This window comes from Pteronotus mesoamericanus, unplaced genomic scaffold, assembly GCF_021234165.1.
Source record: "Pteronotus mesoamericanus isolate MK-2021 breed Mesoamerican mustached bat unplaced genomic scaffold, CSHL_Meso_final scaffold_85, whole genome shotgun sequence".
NCBI classification, from domain to species: Eukaryota; Metazoa; Chordata; class Mammalia; order Chiroptera; family Mormoopidae; genus Pteronotus; species Pteronotus mesoamericanus.
In genome coordinates, this window is record NW_026555329.1 from 48666829 (window position 1) to 48686348 (window position 19520).

The 19520-nt window shown below is 36.6% G+C and overlaps 1 protein-coding gene across 3 annotated transcripts in view; it reads left to right on the plus strand.

The window, feature by feature from the left end:
- The first annotated feature begins 446 nt into the window (after positions 1-446).
- Positions 447-19520, plus strand: part of LOC129063334 (cytochrome c oxidase assembly factor 1 homolog) — a 56317-nt gene continuing 37243 nt past the window's right edge. The window contains exon 1 of one of the 3 annotated variants that reach the window (XM_054564345.1): positions 447-581. The gene's annotated coding sequence lies outside the window, so the exon portion shown is untranslated. The remainder of the gene's footprint in view (positions 582-19520) is intronic. The other 2 variants (XM_054564346.1, XM_054564347.1) reach the window with 2 other exon arrangements.

Consider the following 19520-nt stretch of genomic DNA (forward strand, 5'->3'; position numbering starts at 1 on the left):
GACGAAAGGAGCAAGATGAATTTCAGCGACAGAGTGCCAATGTTGGGGCGGTGGGGGTGGGAGTCCGATGGCCCGTGGTTTGTTGTACTTGGGGGTCAGGCAAAGCGCGATCCCTGAGAGAAGCAATGTAAGCCTGTGGTTTCAATTTCCTCGGCAAGCCCTGTTGGACAGAATGTATGTTGTGGCCTACCGGAACTCAGAAAACAAAAAGCGGAAATTTGAGAACCTTTTCCTAGCGTGACCCCAGGAGTCTAGAACGCTAAAGCCCAGCCACTGCGGCAATTTGAACCAAGTAACCGCTACGCGGCCGGCGTGAGCCTACGACGGGAAAGGAAATCGCGCGTCCTGAGGTTCTAGCCTCGCGAGGAGGAGACGCCGGAAGTCTCGACTGCTCCCTTCGGGGCGTGTCCGCCTTCAGGCTTTCCCCGCCCACTCCACTTCCCACTGGAACCCGGAAGTTTTCCGCGGTGAGGTCCCTCTGTCCCTGACCGGTTAGATACCCCGGGGGAGAACGAGCCCAGGCCTCTCCTACGCTCAGAAGGGTTTGTTCCAGCAGTCGGGTGGCCGCATTTGCGTGCGAGGTGGGCTGGTGCAAGGGAAGGTCCTTTTGGGTCACCTCAGGAAGGCTCGCGCCGTCGCCGGGTCGCACGTTGGCGCATGGGGGCCGGAGGAGGGCTCTGCGCTGTGGGAAGCTACTAAGGGCTTCCGCACCCCGGAGTTACGAAACCGTGTGTAGCTGACCTTGGCCTTTTCCTTCAGTCTATGCTAAGCGGCTTCAAGAGCGCATTTGTAAAGAGTTGGGGTCCTCTACAAGAGGTGGAACTGGACATTTTGTTGGTGGTCCTAAGTTACTTCATTGTGAGAAAGACCCTGCCCAGATAATGAGAGAATTTTCTGGCCAAGTGGTCATAATAATTTTTGTAGAGATCACACTTGAACTCCATACAGGGGCTGACTGTAAAAATGACTTTAGGTATAGGGGACGGTGTATGTATATATGTATGTATAAGTGTCAGTCACTGTGTGTGTGTGTGTGTGCGCGCGCGCGCGCGCGGTCTACTGAGTGTAATTCTTAAAATTTATGAAAATTCTTAATTTTTGGTACTCTATCTTCCCCTGTGTCCCACTCCCCCCATTCTCACCTCAGGGATATTGCTCTACTTGAAGATATGCAAGAGGTCTGCTTCACCTTTGGATAGAAGTAGCAACTCTATTTAAATTGCACACTTGAAAAACAGTCTGTAATTTTTCAGCTCAGTATCTTATTGGACTTTCCATTGATTCAGGATAAGACAAAGTCCTTATACTGGCGTAATATCTTTCAAGGTCTTCGTTCTGCTGAATTTTTCAGTCTGCCCTCCTTTCAGGAAAGTACGTATAGGTACACACTGAGTACTCCCTTCATGCCAGCCTCCAGTAATTTCATTACTATGGATATGACCGAGTTTTTGAAGTTTATCTTTTCATTTTGTCAGAATTTGTTGAATATCTAAAATTTCCAAACACTATTTTAGGAGCTGAGGATATAATGGGGAACAACCACAGTCTACAGTTCTTTAAAAATATAAATAAATAAATAAACAAATAACAGCTTAATTGTTCACATACCATAGAATTAACACACTTAAAATGTACACTGATTTTTTTTTTGGTGCATTCACAAAGTTGTATAGCTATCAATACTGTTAACCTAAAAATATGCCCTGGCTGGTGTGGATCAGCGATTGAGCACCCTCCTGTGAACCAAAGGGTTGCTGGTTTGATTCTCAGTCAGGGCACATATAGGGGTTGCAGGCCTGGTCCCTAGTAAGTGGCATGTGAGAGGCAACCACACATTGATGTTTCCCTCCCTTTCTTTCTCCCTCCCTTCCCCTCTGTCTAAAAGTAAATAAATAAAATCTTTAAGAAAATGAAAAATAAAAATAAAAGACGTTTTACAGTGAGAGGCAAGAAGCATTTATCTGTGACCAAAGAGTAGCTATTGGGGAAGCATTTATTCAGGCAGGAGTGCAAGGATATTTATAAGAAAGGGAAGGAAAACAATTACATCGATAGAAGGAAGGCATTTCTATTGGTGCAGAAAAGTTAACAGTGATGCTAATTCTAAACAATATTTTTAATTTTCAGTTCAGATGTCATCATTTCAGTAGTCATAATATCTGCTTTCCTGTTATCTTTGTGGTTTTGGGGGACACAGTGTTGCGCTCAGCCCATTCTAAGGGTTATTTTGCTGTTACTGTTACAATGTTCAAAGATTTGAGGCATGAGACATATAAGGCTGTTCCTCTGAGATGGCAACTCCAGCTGCATTTTAATGTGGCTCCCTTTATATATATAACACATTATATAAAATGCACATTTTTTTACACATTGATCCAGTTGAAAACATTTTCATCATTCCCAAAAGAAACCCTGAACACATTAGCAGGCTTTTCTGATTTCCTCCACTACCCCACTGCACTCCTAGCCCTTGTGCCTATTCTGGATAATTCATATAAATGAAATCAGAGTACGCAGTCTTTTTTTATTATCTTGTTTCACTTAACATTTATGTCACTCATGTTGTAGCATGTATCAGTACTTCACTCTTTTTTTATCACTAGGTAACATTTCATTGTCTGGATATACTGCCATTTATCCACTGGTTATTTTGGCTAATATGATTAATGCAGCTTTGAATGTTCATGCATAAATTTTTATGCAAACATCATGTTTTCATTTCTCTTGGGTATGTACGTAGGAGTAGAATTGCTGGGTCATATGGTAACTCTATGTTTAACATTTTGAGAAATTGCTAAATTCTAGAGCTGCTGCATCATTTTATATTCCCATCAGCAGTGTGTGAAGGTTCTGATTTCTCCACATCATTGTTGACACTTGTCAATACCTCTCTTTTTTACTCTAACATTCCTGCTGGGTATGAAGCATGTCTCATTGTGGTTTGGATTTACATTCTCTGATGGCTAGTGATGTTGAACATCTTTTCACATGCTTGTTCGCCATTTGTATATCTTTGGAGAAATATCTGTTAATATCCTTTATCCATTTTTAATCATGTTATTTGTCTTTTCATCATTGAATTATGAGTTCTTTACGTATTCTAGATAGAAGTCCCTTATCAGATATAATGACAGCCTTGTAGATTATGCTATAGTCCTTGTAAGTGAAAAGCACATGAGGTTAATATTTACCCTCTGTGAAGACGATGTTATATAGGTCTGTGGAGGTAATTCAGAGAGTAAGTTGAATAACAACTGCTATGCGTGGAAGACGAGGCCCAGGACAAAATACTGTGAAGAATGTATGAGCAGCAGTTTGAGGTTTGAGAAGTAAAGCAGAAGGAAGCAGTTGATATAACTTGTATAGTTTATGCAATTTGTCCATTTCCTGTTGACTTTTGCGTTTTCCTTATCAGTTTTGTAAGAGGTTTTTGTATAGAGATATGTGCCAAGTATTTTCAGTCTATTTGTTAAATTCTATTTTGTATCTTTTACTATACTGATGTTTTACATTTTTTGTACAGTCAGAACTGTCAGTTTTTTCCTGTTAAAGCCTTGCAGGTAGTACTTTGAGATAACTGCTGTTAAATGATATGAGTTAGAGAAACTGACAGAGTAGTTCTCTGGTTTAGTGTGGCATTTGAGTTCCTAGTGCATATTTAACTTTATAGTGTTTACTATTTTAGACACTGGTGCCTCCTTATCTCTTTGCCTTGAAAATATGCCATAATCTGTGTCAGCTTTGTTGGTTCATTTAATTTTCTATTTCAGACTCCTAGAGATTATTCCTTAATTTTTTTATTCATACTGTATTAAATTTGTGAGAGTTATAGTGGACAGTTGGTCATCAAAGACTGGTACTTATTTAATGCTAGCAGAAGTTTATTTGAGGATTTAGTATGTACAGAGCTTGAACTATGTTGGTTCTATATTGATTGGGGCATGCTGGGAATAACAGTTTTATAAAATCCTATTAACATTTTAGTATTTGTTTTTTCTCATTTTATGTGTTTAAAGGTAGTGGTAATTTTTAATATTTATAAGGTCTCTGAACATTTTGAGAAACTGAGGAAAGCTCAATTACCATAGCTCTTTAGAAAAAGTTGCATCTCTTTATATACAATGTTTAGATTTTATCATCTTGTTATGGCTCGTTTGGTTATGAAAATCTGTGTTACTTGCTTCACTGTTTTTTTGTTAAATTGTGGTAAAATATATAAAATATTTTAGCATTTTAACCATTTTTAAGTGTACAGTTCATTAACATTAAATACATTCATACTGTTGTGCAACTATCCCAACCATTCTCTCTAGACCTTTATCTTTCCAAACTAAAACTCTCTACCCATTAAATAACTCCCTGTCCTCTCACCACTACCCAGCCCCTGGCAACCATCATTCTACTTTTTGTCTATATGAATTTGACTATTCTAGATACCTCATATAAACAGAATCATATAAGGTGTTCTTGGCACCTTATAGCATTTGACATCTACAAATACACTGAAAAGGTCCCCAGATGGATTTGGATCCTGTCGACTTTTGGAATTTTAATGTAACTTAGATTTATATGTGACTTCCTCAGTGTCCCACAAATATCAAGGTTACATAGATACTTAGCACCTAGTTCAGCTTTTTGAGAGAGGCAAAACACAATCAAATAAAAATGCCTTTGTAAGACTTCTTTTCAGGTTACCAGAATCAAAGGTAAATACTGATTCCTAGTTTTTGGTAGTAAATTGCTACCTATCATCAGACCCATGTAAGCTAGGGAGAAAGCGAAATAGCACCAATATTATTGAGGTGAGGTTTATCCTGATTATGGTGGTGGTTACACAAATCTGTACATGTGTTTCAGTTTTACAGAACTGTAAACCAAAAGACAAAATAGTCAATTTTACTGTATAATAACATTTAAAAAGATACAGAATAAGAGGATAAAAGTAGTGCCACATATTTATTTATAGGAGAGAAGAAAATTATAAAATGTTAGAATGCAAAAGTATTGACAGAAAATTGAATGATTTTGCCATTTTTAGCCCAAAGGTCTAAAGTCCAAACAAAATTAGAAAGATCCTGATCTGATACAAGTCCAAACAAAATTAGAAAGGTCCTGATCTGATATAAGCATGTTAAAGTATTTAATATAGACCTAGAAGTATTTCTAAAGGCTGCTGATGTACACTAGAAATATTTAAATATTTAAATATATTTAAGTATTTTGTATTTGAAAAACATTAAATTGACAAAACTTGAATTTTCTGGGAATATTTTGCACTTTAACTTTTTATGATTTTTTTCCTCCTTTTTAAAAACATGGCACTATTTTTACCCTCATCTTCTGTATCTTTTAAAAAATATTGACCTACAGTAAAATTGACTATTTTGCCTTTTGGTTTACAGTCTTCTCTGGCAACCATTTATCTGTCCTCTTTCGTTTTCTTTCAGAAACTTACAAACTTTCTCACAAACTTGATTAGAAAGGAAAACATTTTTCTAGTGATATTTTTGCAACAGGTAGCAGTGTTATGCTATAATGGGATAGTAATACAGCTGATAATGCTTATCAGCTGGAAAATAATTGCTTTAAGTTTTCACTTCAGAAAAACAAGACAGTTACTTCAGAGTTAACACTTAACTCTTGAATCTATTCACTTGGAGCCATTCCAAAATCTACTTTCTTGCAATATTCCTAGCAAAATAAGCTAGATAAAAGTACCCTTTAGTACTTATATATGTATTTTCAAATGGGTTAAGTGTTTGCACAGAGTTATAAGTTAACCTTTACTTAAGGTTAACCTTTGTAACATGAATAACTCCAGTATTAAGAATGAATCCGTGAGTCATAGAATCTTACCAGTGAGACTTAAGATATTTTATATTCCTGCCTTTGCTATCACATGTAGGAACCCATCTATGTCCTTCCTCACAATTGGTGACATTAATTAATCAGCAACTGGAGTAGATGAAGAAGAAAGATAAAGATTTTGAATGTCAGTATCCTGAGTTTGAAGCTTTAATGGAGATTTTCAATGGAAAATGGTGAAGTGGAGCTTTTGAAACATTCACACTTAAATGACTCAGATTATCAAACATAACCTACCCCAAAAAAGTATTCCCTTTTTTCTTACACTTCCCTGTGCACTAGAACTGCATTTATCCAGATGCTCATGAAAGATGTCTCTGACCATCTTTAAGACCTCTCAGCATTTTTTTATTCTACTCTCCAGAAGAGTTTTTCAAATGTCATTTCATCTCTACCTCTATCATTCTAGCTTGAACTAGCATTATCTCTCTGGATACTGCTTCCTAATTGGTCTGCCAAAAAGTATTATTACCTCTGTTTTATTTTTCACACAGAAGCTATTTTAAAAGATAGAAAATCTGGTCATATTAACCTCCTGCTTGAAATTCTTCTATTATTTACTATTATACTTAGAATAAACCTGAAATACTTAACTACAGTCCTCCCTCCCCCAACCCTGTGATATGGCGTTTCTGATTTCTGCTACAACCTCAATATCATGCCTCTTTTCCCTTGCTCACTTTGCTCCATCCTATCTGGTGTCCTCTTTGTTCTTTGATTGGAGGAGTTGAGAATATATGCCAGGAGACCTGATTTTAAGCCGAGGTACTTTTTTTTTTAATTAGTTAATTTATTTTTCCAAATACATTTGTCTCTGCCTTCCCCCCACCACTTTCCCCTGCTCCCTCCCCCCTCTCCCTCCCTCAGTCCTTCCCCACTTTGGTTTTGTCCATGAGTCCTTGCTATATGTTTAAGCCAAGGTACATTTTAGGGAAGGAAAAGATGCTTAATAATTAAGTTTGTAGCTCATAGGGACATTTTCCATAACAATCAGGAACTCATCACTTTGTCACTTTTCAATGCTTATAATAAATCTAGGGGTAAATGAACATCTGAGTACAGAGTCTGTGTGGAAAAAAAACCCTCATATTCCAACTGAGAAAAAGAAATTTAGGACCGGGAAGTTATTACCTGTATATTTAGTAGCTTTCACTAAGTATGCCTAAAATGACGTTATTTTTATAATTTTATCTTTCTAGCATTTAATTACTTGTTAACTTTGTTTTTCAGGTGTCAGCCTTGCCTCAGCAACCAGCTGGACCACAAACTATCTAGGGTTTAAATGCTGTTAGTGGCATCTGAAAAAAAATGAAAGTTGTGCAACCTGTCCTTGAGTTTGTTGTTTCCCAAGGCTGTTCATTCCTTCTTGGGATAGTTTTGTCTGTTAAGAAATTCTCCTCTATCTTGTACCAAATCTCTGGCCTGTGGTTCCACATACTGGTTCTCGTTTTCCTTGGAGGCATAGAGAGCAAGCCTAACTTCTCTTTCCCTGTTAGCCCTTTAACAAATGAAATAGTGGTTGCAGCTCCCAGGATTTTCCTTTTGATAAACATCTCATCTACTCTCATTATTTCTAATTGTATATACTACTCTGGGCATTTTCTACTAATTATCCTCTAGTTCAGTATTTGAAAGTGTGATTTTGGAACCACCTGCCTCTGAATTACTTAAGATACTTGTTTTAACTCCTATGGGATTAAGATGGTAGAAGAGGATTCAGGAGGGGATGAATGTTGATGGAAAATTGACTTTGGGTGGTGAACACAATACATATAGAGATGATGTATTATGGAATTGCACATGTATATAATTTTATTAACCCATGTTGCCCCAATAAGTTCAATAAAAAATTTTTTAAATGGTAGATTGACTTTCCTAATCTTGCTCCTTACTGAAACCTTGCTAAAGCCACAGTAAAAACCCCAAAAGACAAGAACATCAGGAAAGGAGACAATAACAATGCAATTTAGAAAACTGAAGAGTCCAAGAATGAGTGGAAATTAACTTAGGTGTCCAAGACTCATGGTCATGCTAAGATAGCAGAGGGAAAAATTGGGAGCAATAATATGTACCTTGTAAAATTAGGTATCTCTAGAATTTGAACGACAGGGAGGTAAAATAAGGAAAATTACTGAGAAGTAACTCTCCTGATGGATGCTGTTCACCTTGAGACAAATTCTGGAGGTTCAAAGCAGGTAATTTTTGGATAAAATAGCATTTCCATATGGGAAGGCATTTCTAGCATTTCTCAGGACATTTGGGTGTTTATTTGAATCCCAAATCTTGAGAAAAGTCAGGAAAACAGAAAAAAGAAACTTTCCTAGAGTAATAAACCCCAGCAGTCAATATTTTTGGATACCATTGGTTTTTATTTTTTTGTTGTTGTTCAGTTACAGTTGTCCTGCCTTTTTCCCCATTGCTCTCCCCTGCCCCCTTCCCCCCACTCTCACAGTCAATCCTCCCTCATTGTCCATGCCCATGAGTCCTCTATTTGTGTTTCTTTGCTTGCCCCTTCCCCACTCCCCTTCTTTACCACATTATACCTCTACCCCCTCCCCTCTGGTCACTATCAGATATCATTGATTTTAAGGGTCCACTAATATCCAGTGGAAAGCAAAAGCAAGCCCATGCAGACATACTGAGTAGAAAATAAAGGTGAACATTTCTAGGAACTGAGGTAGGACCATCTAGGAGAAAATAATGATCTAAGCAATCAGGCTTACTCATAGCTATTGCTATCTTAGAGTTATGTTTTTTATCTTCTCCCCGCTGCTAACAATGAGTTATAGATAAAATAACTATTAAGTTTATATGCATATTATATTTCGTATAGATCCTATGATCAGACATAATAAATTTGAGAGCCAAATAAATCTGTTACTTGGCAATTACAACATGTTATTCTGTGTAGTACTGTTAACATTGCTATGAGATTTTAAGTTCTATATGTAAATACTTTCCTGATGTTTTTTGAGTTCAGAATATTCACTATATATAGACTACAATTTTTTTGTAAATACTTTACAGAGGAAGTACAAAGATAAGGTATGAATGTTTTTGTGGACTATCTTACATTTATGAACTTAATCTAAAATTTAAATTAGGAAAAGCAATATTAATTTCAAAGGCAAAATCAATAAGGAGGCAAAATAGATTATCATTAAGAAAAGCAAAGAAGCTTATGCGAAGCAACATGCAACCTAACAATGTGAAGATGCTTTTTAATGCATGCTGAATTTGACTAATGTTGCTGTAAAAAAAAAAATGAACTTTTTCGATATCTGGAGTATTTGTCATGTAAGACTATTGAACAGGGCAAGTAATCATGGCATGTTTTAAATTTTTATTTTCAGAATCATCACTTATAAATATTTATGGTATTCCAGTTTTTACAAAGATTTTTATTTGAAACCTGTTTAATATTAGTGTTTTTAAGGTTTTTTTTTTTTGTAGCTTTATGGAGATATAATTGACATATAACATTGTATAAATATAAGGTATACAAAATAATGACTTGATCCATGAATATATTTTAAAAGAATTACTGCAAGAGGGTTTGTTACTTGTGCCTTTGGTGTCCTATTTATTTTTTTGTTATTGTTTATGCTGTTAACAGTTGTCACAGTGTTTCCTCCTTTACCCCTCTGTTCCCATTCCATCCCCCACTTACATAGTCAGTCCCCACACGGTTGCCCATGTCCATGTATCCTTCATATATGTTCTTTGATAATCCCTTCACCCTCTTTCAAATAATCCCCACTTCTCTACTCGCATCACACTGCTGTCAATTATTCTATGCCTCTAGTTTTGTTTTGCTTATTAGTTTATTTTGTTCATTAGATTCCTCTTATAAGTAAGATCATATGTGAGATCATATGAGATGTTTAAATGACTGGCTTATTTCACTTAGCATAATAGTCTCCAGTACTAACCATGCTATTGCAAAAGGTAGAAATTCCTTCTTTTTCTCTGCTGCATAGTAGTCCATTGGGTAAATGGACTACAGTTTTAAATTTTGTTTTTATTTATTTTTTATTGTTCTGTTACAGTTCTCCTAATTTTCCCCTATTGCTTTCCCCTTCCCCACTTACCCCCAGCTCTCACAGTTATTCTCCACCCTCTTGTCCATGCCCATGTATTTTTTATACCTGTTCCTTGACTAGACCCTTCCCCTTCTGGCCCCGCTTCTTCCCCCCCCCCCCTTTTGGTCTCAGTCAATCTGTTCTTTGTTTCCATGCCTCTGGTTCTACTTTAAGCATTTGTTTGTTTTGTTCACTAGGTTCCACTTATAAGTGAGATCATATGGTATTTGTCTTTTGCTGCCTGGCTTATTTCACTTAGCGTAATTATCCTCTCCATTATGATGTGTGTTTTGTTTTTCCTTGGATCAAAATTCTTTGGGACTCTGCTACCTGGACTTGCATGTCTAGTTCCTTCACCAGATTGGAGAAGTTTTCCTTCATTATTTTTTTCAAATTTCTTGCTCTTCCTCTTCTCCTGGCACTGCTATGACTTGTATGTTGGAACGTTTAAAGTTGTCCCAGACGATCCTAAACCTCTTCCTGTTTCTGAAATCTTGTTTCGTCATTTTGTTCTGGTTGAATGTTTACTTCTTCCTTCTCTTCCAAGTCTTTGATTTGAATCCTAGTTTCCTTCCCTTCACTGTTGGTTCCATGTATATTTTTCTTTATTTCACTTTGCAAAGCCTTCACTTCTTCCTTTATTTTGTGTCCGTACTGAATCATTTCTGTGAGCATCCTGATTACCAGTGTTTCGAACTCTGCATCGGATAGATTGGCTATCCCCTTGTCACTTAGTTCTTTCTCTGGAGTTTTTATCTGTTCCTTCATTTGGGCTATACTTCTTTGTCTCTACCAACCTGTTACATTGAAGGGGAGGAGCCTTAGGTATCCCCTAGGGTGGGGCAAACCACTTCGCTACATTGTGGCGCTGTATGTGGGGGAGGGATCAGAGAGGAAACAATATCCCTTGCTTGGCTCTTGCTCCACTTTTCAGTGACTTCCTTTGCTTCCCACAAGGGGATTGTGCCCTTTCAGGTGCTGATTCCTGGGTGGGTGGGCTTCTGTATGTTCCAGTATCCCGTGGGCCCCTCTAATGGACTCTCCTGTTAGACTGGAGTTTCTCCTGCTGCTGCAACCCACGCAGGATTTTAGAGCCAGAGGTTTTGAGGCTTCAGTTTCACATGCTGGAAACCTGGGTTGGGCAGTCTGTCTCTTTCTGCAGTTGTTTGTCTGTAAGCAAATGTGGAATATCCCAGTCCACGTCCACCAGCCAATGCGTTTTCAGTGCATCCTCACTGCCCTGCCTTCTCTTTTCCTCCCCTCCTACCAGTCTGGGATGAATGTCTCTTCTTCATCTTGCTTGTCGGACTTCCACACAGGTCAATTTTCTGGCAGGTCAGGTTTTTTTTTGTTTGTTTTTAAAGTGGTTTTTATCCTTTTGGTTTCCTGAGAAAGAGAAACATATCTACCTTTGCCTCTATCTTGGTCAGAAGCTTCACTTATTGGTGTTACAGGATTCTTAGGGTATAATCCCAGTAATGGAATCTCTTGGTTTTTTACCCAGTTTCATTTTTAGTTTTTTTGAGGAAATTCCATACTGTTTTCCACAATGGCTGCACCAGCCTCATTCACACCAGCCTCCATTCACACCAGCAGTGCAATAGGGTTACTTTTGCTCTACAGCCTCTAACAATCTACACACACTTGTTGTTTGTTGATGATTTAATGATGACCATTTTGGCCAGGGTGAGGTGATACCTTGCTGTGGTTTTAATTTGCAACTCTGATGCCTAGTGACGTTGAGCATCCTTTCCTATGCCTATGGGCCCTCGGTATATCCCCCTTGGAGAAGTGTCTGTTAACAGGTCCTTTGCCAGTTTTTTAATTGAATCTTGTCTTCCTGGTGTTGAGTCATATGAGTTCTTTATGTATCATGGAGATCAAACCATTGTCCAAGGTATCATTGGCAAATATGTTTTCCCACATGGTTGGTTCCCTTTTCATTTTAATGTTTTCTTTAGCTGTGCAGAAGCTTTTTAATTTGATGTAGTCCCATTTGTTTATTCTTTCCTTTACTTCCCTTGCCTTAGAGGATGTATGGGTAAAGACCTTGAGGAAAAAGTCCTATGTTTTCCTCTAGGACTTTTATGGTGTCACAGCTTATCTTTAAGTCTTTCATCCATTTTGTGTTTATTCTGATATATGGTGTAATTGGTGTTCTAGTTTTATTTATTTTTTTGCATGTAGCTATCCAGATAATCCCATCACCACTTGTTGAAGAGGCTATTTTTACTCTATTTTATGGTCCTGCCCCCTTTGTCAAATATTAATTGACCATGGAGACATCAGTTTATTTCTGGGCTCTCTGTTCTGTTGCATTGATCTATGTGTCTGTTCTTATGCCAGTACCAGACTGTTTTGATTACAGTGGCCTTGTAATATAATTCGATATCAGGTATTGTGATTCCCTCCTACTGTGTTCTTCTTTCTCAAGACTGCTGTGACTATTCAGGGTCATGTTTGGTGCCATATAAATTTTTGAAATATTTGTTCTAGATCTGTGAAATGTGTCATTGGTATTTTAGTAGGGATCACATTTAATCTATAGATTGCTTTGTGTAGTATCGACATTTTGATGATGTTAATACAATTCTTCCAATCCATGAACACCATATATGCTTCCACTTATTTATGTCTTCCTTAATTTCTTTCTTCAGTGTTCTGTAGTTTTCTAAGTACAGGCCTTTTACCTCCTTGCTTAAGTTTATTCCTACGTACTTTATATTTCTTGTTGCAATAATAAATGGAAATACAGAAATGCCCTCAATTTCTGAATATTGACTTTGTAAACCGTTATTTTGCCAAATTCACTTATTAGGTGGAGGACCTTTTTGGTGGAGCCTGTAAGGTTTTCTATATACAGTATCACATCATTTGCAAATAATGACAGCGTTATTTTCTCCTTTCCAATTTGGATGTCTTTAATTTATTTTTCTTGTCTGATGGCTAGAACTTCTAATGATATATTAAACATAAGTGGTGAAGGCCTACATACACACTTGTCTTGTTCCTGATCTTGGAGAGAAAGCTCTTAGTTTTTGCCCATTGAATATGATGTTGGCTGTAAGGTTTTTTGTATAAGGCCTTTATTAGGTTGAGGCATGTTCCTTCTGTTCCCATTTTGCTGAGCCTTTTTATTATAAGTGGGTGCTGTACTTCATCAGATGCTGTTCAGCATCTATTGATATGATCATGTGATTTTTGTCTTTCTTTTTGTTTATTTGGTGTATTACATTTATTGATTCATGGATGTTCTATCATCCTTGCATCCTGGGATGAATCCCATTGATTGTGATGTATAATCTTTTTAATGTATTGCTGGATCCAGTTTGCTAATATTTTGTTGAGGTTTTTAGCATCTATGTTCATCAGCAATATTGTCATAGTTTTCTTTTGTGTGTGTGTGTCTTTTCTTGGTTTTGGAATTAGGATAATACTGGCCTCATAAAAAGATTTGGGGTGTCTTCTCTCTTCTTGAATTTTTTGGAATAGTTTGAGAAGGCTAAGAGTTAGCTGTTCCCTAAATGCTTGGTAAAATTCACCTGTGAAGCTGTCCAGTTCAGGGTTTTTATGTACCTGGAACTTTTTGGTTACTGCTTCATTTTCACTAGTTGTTATCAGTGTAATTAGGCTTTCTGCTGCTCCTTGATTGAGTTTTGTAGGATTACTGTATTTTGCCTTGTATAATGCACACCTGCATTTTTGGCTGAAACTTTCAGGAAAAAAATATTTTGTTTTAATTTTTTAATTCAATTTTTTATTTATACTTAGATACTTGTTTTTTGTATTATGAAGGAATTTTACATTTGTTTTGAACATATTATGGTACAAGAAATTTTATGTAACAAATAATTACAAAATACAGTAACAGATACAAAGTATTTCAGGTACTACCCATGTATAATGAGCATTTTCATTTTTCCCACAAAAATTTGGGTACAGAGTGCACATTATACACAGGAAAATATGGTATATGTTTTTAGAAATGTGTTCATTTGACCATTGTGGTCAAATTTCTTGGCAGATACTTGTTCATAGTAATTTCTTAAAATCCTTTGAGTTTATGTGGTATTGGTTGTAATTTCTTCTCTTTCATTTCTGGTTTTATTTATTTGAGTCTCTCTCCCATGCATGAAGAATCTGGCTAAAGGCTTGTTGATTTTGTTTATCTTTTCAGAGAACCATCTCCTGGATTTATTGCTTCTTTGAGTTGTTCTTTTAATCTCTATGTCAATTTAATTTTGCTCTAATCTTGATTATTTCCTTCCTTCTACTTACTCTGGGCTTTGCTTGTTGTTGTTCCTCTAGTTCTTGTAGATGTAGGGTTAGGTTGTTTATTTCAGATTTTTCTTCTTTTTTAGGTAGGCCTGTACTGCTATGAACTTCCCTCTCAGGACTGCCTTTGCTGTATCCATTAGGTTTTGTGCTGTTGTGTGTTCATTTTCATTTGTTTCTAGGAACTTTTTGATTTCTTCCTTGATCTCATTATTAACCTATTCATTATTTAGGAGCATGTTATTCAGTATTTATGAATTTGAATGTTTTCAAGTTTTTTCCTTGACATTGTTTTCTAATTTCAAACCATTGTGGTCTGAGAAGATGCTTGATATGATTTCAGTTTTCTTGAATTTGTTGAGGCTTTTTTTTGTGTGCTGTCATGTGGTCTGTCTTTGAAAATGTTCCATGTGCTTTTCAAAAGAAGTATATTTTGCTTCTTTAAGTTGAAAGGTTTTGTATATATCAATTAAGCCTATGTGATCTAGAGCATTGTACACTGCAACGATATCCTCGTTGATTCTTTGCTTAGAAGATCTGTCTATTGTTGACAGTGGGGTTTTAAAATCCCCTACTATGAATGTGTTGCTGTCAATATTTTTCTTGAAGTCCTCCAAGGAAAAATATTGTCCAAAGACAGATTTGGGTACCCCTATATTGGGTGCATATATGTTTACAAGGCATATATTTTCTTGATGGATTATTGTCCTTCTTTGCCTCTTTGTAAAACTTTTTGTTTTGAAATCTATGTTGACTGATACAAGTATTGCTACCCCAGCTTTGTTTTTTTCATGTCTGTTTGCTTGGAATATTTTTTCCCAATCCTTCACTTTCAGTCTTTGTAGATTTTTTGTTCTCAGGCGAGTCTCTTGTAGACAACATCTATGTGGATCATGTTTTCTTATCCATTGAGCTACCCTATGTCTTTTGACTGGAGCATTTAATCTATTTACATTTAAGGTTATTATTGATAGCTATTTATGTGTTACCATTTTTTCCCTTTGTATTTATGTTCCCCTCTCTTGGTCTTTTTCTTCATCTACTTAAATCAGTTCCTTTAGCATGTCTTGTAATGCTGGTTTGGTGAAAATATATTCTTTTAACCTTTTTTTTTTTTTTTAAGTCTGGGAAACTCCTTATTTTGCCTTCCATTTTAAATGATATCTTTTCTGGGTAGAGTAGTCTTGGTTGCAGGCCTTTCCTTTTTATTACTTGGAATATTTCTTTCCAGTCCCTTCTGTCTTGTGGTGTTTCTCTTGAGAAGTCAGCTGCTAGCTTTATGAGAACTCCCTTGTACATTACTTCCTGTTTTTGCCTTGCTGCTTTTAAGAGTCTCTCTTTGTCTTTAAAATTTGTCATTTTAATTATTTTATGTCTTGGAGTGGGCTCCTTTGGGTTCATCTTCTTTGGGACCCTCTGTGCTTCCTTCACTTGCATGGCTTTTCCTCTCCCCAAGTTAGGGAGGTTTTCTCTTATTTTTTCAAACAGCTTTTGTATCCCTTGCTGCTTTTCTTCTCCTGATATTCCTGTAATTCAAATGTTGTTATGTTTCATGTTGTCCTGAAGTTCTCTGAAGCTATCCTCATACTTTTTGAGTCTTTTTTTCATGCTGCTTCTCTACCTGGGTATTTCTTTTTACCTTGCCTTCCAGCTCTCTAATTTGGTCCTCTGCTTCATCTAGTCTGCTTGTAATTCCTTCTAGTGTATTTTTCATTTCACGTATTATATTCTTCATTTCTGCCTGGTTCTTGTTTATATTTTCTATTTCCTATTTCATACTATTGTATTTCTCAGTTTCATGTAGTTGTTGCTGAGTTTTTTAAGCATTCTGATAACTATTTTTTTGAATTCTGTGTCTGATAGATTGCTTGCCTCAATTTATTTAGCTCTTTTACTGGGGATTGTTCCATTCCTTTTTGATTGGGGGCTCTTTCTTTGTCTTCTCATTTTAGGTGGCTCTTTCTGGTTATTTCTGCAACCCAGGATGCTCCACTTTTTCTGCTGTATTCATGAGGTGTCTTCTGTGGTAGGAGTTCTGTGTGACTCACTAGTGCGTTCTCTTTGATCTCCTTGTCTGGAAACTTTAGGATTGCCCTTTCTTCTGTTAATGTGGTCCTCTTGTTTTACTTGGGCTTTACTTGCTGGTGGCTTCTTTGTTGATGGCTCTCCCCTCTAGTGGACTTACTGGTAGTCACAACTATCACCTTGTCTTGTATGCTGTTGTAAAGGTGTTGGTTAACAAAGCACTATTACCAGGCAACCGTTTAAACCTATGCCAGCAAATGGGACCACCATACCACATCAGCAATCTCAGCTGCACTTGAGCAAATATTGATAAAAGTAAAGAGAGATTACAGATATTAAAAGAAATGACAATGGGAATATAAGATGATCAAAAGAAGGGAAAATGTTACTGAGTCTTAAGAGGGAGGAGAATTGGTAAGAGTTGAGATAGAACCAAGGTGAACAAAGGGAAAGAACAAAATTTTATGCAAGGGTGATGGGAACAATGGGATAAGAAAAGGGAAAAGTATACTATGAGGTCTGAGATACAATTAAAAAGGTATTGGACCAACAGGAGCAAAATTGGAGAAAAGCGAGACTTGAATATGAGATGTCCACTGTAAAGTAAGTGATTTTAAGAGGATGGGGGGAAGCAAACTAATAAGATTAAGGAGTAAAGCCCAGATAGAGAGGGGGGAAATGAAACAACAAAAAAATGAAATAAGATTCCTCACTTTACTGATCAGGGCAAGGGGAAGGTGAAATGTAATAAGACAGGAGGGAAGTTTTCCATGAGGTTTAAAGAATCAATAAATAGTGAACAACTATGGATATCATTGGAGCAATACAGCAATAACCGTGGTATTTTACCTAACTAGCCACTGTTTATATAAGGAGGAAAATAAGACTTTTGTCAGAGGAGGAGGAGAATATGTGCTAACTTAAGAAAGAGGATCACTTATGCAAGGTTAGATGGAGGAGCAATAGTGACAGTAAGAGATAGGAAGTCAGTGTAGTGTGAGAGCAAATAAGTTACCACAACAGTAGTAAAATTCAGGAAGATGGCAGAATGGATTAAGACCAGGGAAAGGTGCTGCATTGTCTTTGGAATAACAATAATATGATAAAAAATACATAATCTGGATAAAAAGAATAAATAGTAAAGGACCAAGAATAGGGAGTTATTTGGAATACAGGTGAAATGAAAGAAGATATAATATGACCAGGAGAAAAACAAGCCATAAGAAAACAAAAAACAATACCTATATAAATGAAAAAAAAATTAAAATTTAAAAAAAAATGCAAATTCTAATGAAGGGCAAGATTAACTTTGTCTCCATGTTGGTTTTTGCCTTCTAACTTCTTTCTGGATCTGTCTCTGGTTTCCTCTCAGCTCCAGGACTTACTGTGTTACTCTTGATTAAAAAAAGAAAAAGAAAGAAAGCGCCCCCTGCTGGTAGTTGCTAATCATGCCTGGCTGGTTTTGCCGATCCTCCTGGCTCCAGCAGGCAGTGGAGATTGGACTCTGTTTTTACTTTGCAGTGGTTCTGCTCAGAAGCAGGGTAACCCTGGGCTGCAACTATCAGAGGTGCTCAGTTTCCAGTCCATGCCCTCAGAGTGCTGTGCGACCCACACTGTCCACTTTGCGCATTTGCGTATTGATAAACCACCTCGTTTTGCACCCATCTGATCAATCTGATCAACCATTTTAATGGGTGTGGGTGGTATCTCATTGTGATTTTCACTTTTATTTCCCTAATGATTAGTGATGTTGAACATCTTTTTATGTCTTATCTTTTTGAAAAGATAGTTTCAAATAATTTATGCAGTTGCTTCCAACAGAAGGTTGATGTGTAAAACCTAGTTTACTGTTTTGGTAACAAACTTCATTAATATTTTAAGTCAACTTGAATGAGACTACAATTGATGCCCTAAGTCCTGTAAAAAATGTGAAGGATATAGCCTCTATCTAGCTTTTAAATACTATTTGGTTGCAATTTTGCAGTTTTATGGGACAAATGTACAGCTCATCAGCAAAATATTTTGTACAACCAAATAATTTAGTAGTCTAATTTTTTTATTTTGGGTGGTTATTGGTTTTAGGATTTACTTACATATTTTGGGTACTATTTGTTGGGTCGTTATGGATATGAGTTATTTTCTCCTAGTTTGAACATTTTTGTATAAATTTTGTTTGAATACCTGTTTTCATTTCTTTGGGGTATGTCCCTAGGTGTATATTTGCTGGGTCATGTGGTAACTCTATGTTTAACATTTGGAGGAACTTCAAAACTCCTCCACAGCAATATCATCATTTTACATTCCCACAAGCAGTGTATAAGAGTTTCGATTTCTCCATATCCTTACCAACACTTGTAATTATATGTCATTTTTTTAATTGAAATGTTTTGACATATAACATTCTATAAACTTAAGGCATATAATATGTTGATTTAGTAGTTTAATATGCTATAATGTGACTGCCATTGTTACAATGATTAGCATCTATGTTATGTCACATAATTATCTCTTCTTTATGTGATTAAAATAATTAACATCTAGTCTTTTAGCAGGTTTGGTGATTATAATGCAGTATTGTTGTCTATATTCACTACACTGTACATTAGATCTCTAGTACCTATTTACTCTTCCTTGTAAGTTTGTACCCTTAAATACCATCTGCTCTGTTTCCCCACCTTCTATCACCTGGTAACCACCGATCTACTCTTCATTTATATGAGGTTGACTATTTTAGATTCCACATTTGTAAGTGATAATCATACAATATCTGTCTTTCTCTTTCTGATTTATCTCCCTTAGCATAATGCCCTCGAGGTTCATCTGTGTTGTTACAATTGTCAGGGTGTCTGTCCCTTTCCATGGCTGAATAAGGCGTGTGCGTGTGTGTGTGCGCGTGTGTGCATGTGTGTGAGTGTGTATGTGTGTGTTTTGTCCTAGAACATCTTTACCTCTTACTCGTTTCTGGACAAGTTTGCTGGATAAAGTTGATTGCAGCGGTTTTTTTTTTTGGCAGTGTTTTGTTTTTTTTTTTTTAATTTTAGTACAGTGCATATATCATCCTACTCCCTCTGCTTGAAAATCCACTCATAGCCTAGGGGGGGTGAGGAGTGTCCTTTGTAAGTGACAAGCTTCTGCTTTCTAGATTTGAAAGTTTTATTATAATGAGTCTTAGAGAAGATATCTTTGGGTTAAATTGTTTAGAGATCTTTGAGCTCCAAGAACTTAGATGTCCAAATCTCTGCCCATTTTGGAAAGTTCTCAGCCATTATATCT